General features: G+C 35.9%; 1 long non-coding RNA gene across 2 annotated transcripts; it reads left to right on the top strand.

The window, feature by feature from the left end:
* Window positions 1-486: 486 nt before the first annotated feature.
* On the top strand, window positions 487-3,484 carry LOC140006449 (uncharacterized). Of its 2 annotated transcripts, XR_011814073.1 has the most exons (4): window positions 487-894; window positions 2,113-2,304; window positions 2,392-2,686; window positions 2,801-3,484. It is a non-coding gene; the product is annotated as an uncharacterized lncRNA (long non-coding RNA). The 2 variants fall into 2 exon arrangements; XR_011814072.1 differs by lacking the exon at window positions 2,113-2,304 and having other exon boundaries at window positions 491-894.
* The last annotated feature ends 1,511 nt before the right edge of the window (window positions 3,485-4,995 follow it).

Raw genomic sequence — 4,995 nt, 5'->3', positions numbered from 1 at the left:
TTTGTAGACACCAAAATTTTAATTTTTATTTAATTCAATTTTAGTTTTATTTTATTTTTTATTTTAATTGATTAAACGATAGTTAATGTTTATTTTTGCTTATTTTTATAAATTAGTTTCATCATTTTTATTTTAAGATATTTTTGCATTAAATTTCTGAAAAGGAAAATTCTCACAAAAATTCAAAAAATTTGTTTTTAATCCTCTTAGATTCAATTTCTTTAAAATAAATGAAAATTTTCCAATTCAATTGCATTTAAGAATTAACATTCTTGTTTACCTAAATTGATTTTGAAAAACAAAAATATAATAAATAAATAAAAATAATAATATAGGTGGGGGACTTACATGGTAGACAAGTGTGTTAGGGAAGCATTAGGCAAGTGTGTTAGGGGAGCTTTAGACAAGTATCCCTACTCTTTGATTAGTAGGATGACACTTGTTGATTTGAGAATTTTTGGAGAGAAACCAAGGAAAAAGTAAAAAAATAAGCTACGGGCAACTGGAGGAAGGAGGAAGGAAACCAAGCAAGAAAAGACTACGGGGAACAAAGGAAGCCGAGAGAGAGTTTTGAGAAAAAGGAAAAGGGAACCGAGGGAAAGAAAAAAGAGAGGGTTTCGGAGGGTAAAAGATAGAGAGGAACCAAGAGTGAGAGATAGAGGGAGGGTGGCTGAGCAAGCAAGGGAGAGGAAAACAAGAACAAGGGAGGATCTGGGGAGATCAAACAAAGAAAAAACTAGAAAGAGAGGGAGAGGAGCTTCTGGGGCAAACAGGAAACTGAAAAGGGGAGAAGAGAAACGAAGCAAAGGAGAAATACTCCTCAAATTCTGGTGGATTCCAGTCATCTTCGTGCGGATTCCTATCAAGGATTCAATTCCAAAAGCAGCAAAACAGGTAACCCTCAACCTTTTTCTTGTTCATTTCAATTCATTTTATGATTTGGGTCTGTTTTCTTGAAGATCTGGGGTTTGAGGTTTCAGCAAGTATTCATGTCACTTTGTTGCGTTGCTTTGTTGAATCTTATGGGAATATCTAAGTTAAACGTATCCAGTTTTATGTTACTTTGCATGAACACCTCTAGGCTGAATAAGGAAGAAACGAAACTACATAAAAATTGTTGCAGCAGTGCGGACAGATCTTTGTTTTCTTTGGTTGCTGAAGTTTTGGCTTGTTTGACGTTTCCTGGTTGGCGTGTTGTTTGACTGGGATGCCATGAACATGTTTGCCGCAAGTTGAAGTGCTGATTTGTGATGTAGTTCAGACTGCAATATGGCAAGTCTGTTGCAGCCATGCCAATTCGCATTTCGGAAAACTTCAGCTTGCTCCAACTGAAGTTTGTGATCATGTTCAGTCGCATTGTTCTATATTTGTATATCCTTGCTTTTTCCCTCTTACTCTAATGATTGGAGTAATTTTCCTTGCAAAAGGTTTTCTTTAAACCAGAATTTCAGAAGGAGCTTGAGTTTTTGCAGTTTCCCTGTTCTTTCTCCTGCATTTTGTCATGCTCTCACTCTAAGTCTTGTGGCTCAATATCAAAGCTGTATTTAGAATTTTCTTGTTGGGAACTTACGGACAAAAGCCATTAGCTTTCTTTCATGCATGAAACTAAAGGGATGAGAATCATGAGTTTGGTGTTTTATCGTTTGGTGCATTTCTCTGGTTCGGGTCTTAGGCTGTTTTCTTTTTTGAAGATTTGGGTCGAAGTTTAGCAAATGTTCAGGTCACTTTGTTGCATTTTATGTCCAGAAGCTTGTTGGATCTTTCCTCTCTCCCTTGTCTCAAGTTCTTGCATTGTGGTTGAATAAGTTAGGATTTGCATGAGTCACTTTGCATGAATATGTTTCGGCTGAATGAGAACAAGTTGCAGAAAGAATGGTGGCTAGGAAATTGCAGAAGCATAAGCTTATTCGAAGCTTTGCATGGGAATTTTAAGAAAATTGCATTTTAACCCCTAGTTTTCTAAGTAATGCTATTATAGCCTAGAAAATTGGAAAAGCTAATCATTTCTGCCCTTTTAAATGTTAATTTTTCTTTGACATGTTTATGTGATTTTTTTTGATAGATTATTGGTGAATTTTAGGATGAATTTTGAAGTTTAACAATTTTTGATAGGGAAAATGCCGGTTTTCATCCCCAAACCTTGGGGTAAGGACACATTTCGTCCCTCAACTTTTGGGCTCGACACATTTGATGTCTGAATTAATAATTTTTGACCAATGTTATCCTCAAACGGCAATTTTGCCAATTTTGAAACGGACCGTTAAGTATTCTTTTTTGTCTTTGTCTGAACAAAAACAAAATCAGGTGAGTATCCAGCTGTCTCCACTTTCCCTTGTACGAAACCAAGCTGAACTTGATTTGCTCTCTTCTAACCCTTTTCTTTCACTTCAGCAACAACAAAATCGCATTCCTCCAAGATTAAGCTTTGTCTGCAAATTTCTCTGAGAGTAAACCCCTTCTTCCAAATCAAATTCTATCAACAAATCGAGAAGAAACTAGCATAAGGCAACAGCCAGTGTTGTGGCTGCATTTCCATAAAATGAGATCGAGAAGTCTTGAGTCGTCATCATCATCAACATCAAACAGCAACACCCGGCTCTGTGGCTGTGGATTGCGGGCAAAAATGGCAACATCATGGTGGGATGATAATCTTAGGAGACGGTTCTATGGTTGTTCGAGATGGCCTGTAAGAAAATTTTTATTTTTATTACTCTTTTGCCCCAAATTAATTGTGCTTTGCTGATGTTTTTAAATGGGTTTATATTTTTAGAGACCTGACAAGTGTAAATATTTTGAATAGCATGATGAACCAATTTGTACAAGAAGAAGGATGATTATACCGGGTTTGCTAAGAAGGGTGAATCGGATGGAAGAAACAATTGCAAAAAGCCGTAGAAGAGAAAAAATATTGATTGGCATCATCATACTATTGGCTATGCTGCTGATTATGTCTATTATTATAAAAAAGACTGGATATGCAATGGAGCGAAAGTTAGTGCTAAGGTTGGAGTGATTTATTGAATTGGAGCTGCTAAATCTGTTCATTTTGGTTTTTGTACTGTTTTTTATTGGATTAGCAGCAGTAGAACTAGCATTGGCTGGAATAAGATTATGGTGCTTATGATCAGAGAAACAAGGATGATAAAACAGAATGAGATGATTATGATAAGGCTTTTGTAGTTTTTTTGTAGATTTCTTGACGAAGATGATCCTGAGCAGAATGATGGCACGACCAGATGAAGATGATCCTGTAGGACTGCTTGTTCCTTGTGTGTGTGTGCGAAGAGATAAAGCCAAAGAAAAGCATCCGAGCTCAAGAGTCAATGTTGTTGGTTTCAACAGCCACTAATTATGACACTAGAATGTAAAGGTTATTTATTATCTGTATACCATTATGTACATTTAGTCTTAAACTTAACCACTATATGTAATGAGTTAACGTTTTGTCATTTACTTGGGGTACTAGAGTTTTTCTTTTCTTCCATATTATATTACTTAGTTTCTCAAGTTCAATACGTTTGACCTATAGAATTTGTCATCACTAAATCAAGGGCTCTTGATTAAAAGCCCTTGAACAAGAGAAAGCAAGAAAACATGAATCTCTCAAAATACTCCAAACACGTAAATAAAGTGAGCAAATACTCAAAATATACTCTCAACATTTTGTCAGTTTTTTCAGCAGATGAAAGAGTAAAAATGGCAATATCTTATCCTCAAAATACTCAAAATACTTGAAATACTCCAAACATGTAATTAAAGTGAGCAAATACTCAAAATATAGACCACCATTTTGTCAGTTTTTTCAGCTGATGAAAGAGTAAAAATGGCAATATCTGATCCTTAAACGAGAGAAAGGATCACCACCATAAACAAAAAGGTGACCACCACCATAAACAAAAAGGAGACCATCACCAAAATAAGATATCAGCATCAAAAAAGGACAATTCCTACTGTCAACTTCAGTCCATAATCTACATCAAAATAAAAGATCCATGCAAGGCATCTACTATGAACATTTATAGTAGTTTGTTTTTCCCTTTCATTCTTGAAGAACCAGCAACTCGTTTGGTAGCAGCAGTAGCAGCAGCAGCAACTTCCATGTGGATAGATTTGGCCTTGACAGGCATCTGCACTTTCTCTTGCTCTTTTCTTGAATGTAGTGGTTGACTGTATTTCACTTGAGATCTTTTTAGACCGAAAACTTCATATAAATTAGGAGAAACTGGGACAGAACTTGTAACAGGAACATCTTCCAAATGATTAGTCCCCTACACCATCCAAACAAATAATTAGAAACTACCATGATAAGATAAAGTTTTTTGCTGTGGTGAACATGCACCAAACTCACAGTTGAATTTGCAAACTCTGTTGCATCATGCATTGACCCATCTTGAACTCTACTTTTTGCATGTGGTTTTTTCTGCAAAAGAAAGGAAAACATCAGTCAGTGACTCAATTTTTATAAACTATTGAATACAAGGTGAGAAAATGAAACTGTAACACAAAAAAAGTTGTAATGAAAGGCTTACTGTTCTTTTGGCAGACTAATTATTTGGATTCTTGTCAAATATTTGGGGAGTACATGTAACCAGAACCTCAGTGCAATTAGCTTCATTGCAGTCTCCACTGTCAACTTTATCAGATCTTGCATTATTGGCAGCTTCATTGCTCTGTATACCAGATCCTGAGGCATTGTTTTCAGCCTTTTTGAGCTTACAAGATCTCACGTTGTGACCTTTTTGCAGACAGTATTTGAATCTTATTACCTGTCCCACTTTACTCATTTTCTTGGCCTTTTTTCCTTTTCTTGCTGTTTCTCATCAGCAGTCCTTCTCCTTTGTTTTTTAGGTCTTCCAGCTGCAAACCCTGTCTCACACTGTAGTTTGTAATAGCTAACTTGCACTCTTTGATGGTACTAAAATACATCTTTAATTCCAATTTTGGATTATCCATGTGCTTGGGATTGAACACAACAAACCTATTACTACCATCTTC

The sequence above is a fragment of the Coffea arabica genome, chromosome 5e (genome assembly GCF_036785885.1).
Source record: "Coffea arabica cultivar ET-39 chromosome 5e, Coffea Arabica ET-39 HiFi, whole genome shotgun sequence".
In the NCBI taxonomy this organism is placed as follows: Eukaryota; Viridiplantae; Streptophyta; class Magnoliopsida; order Gentianales; family Rubiaceae; genus Coffea; species Coffea arabica.
The sequence above is the reverse complement of the archived record's forward strand: the minus strand, read 5'-3'. Positions and strand labels throughout refer to the sequence as shown.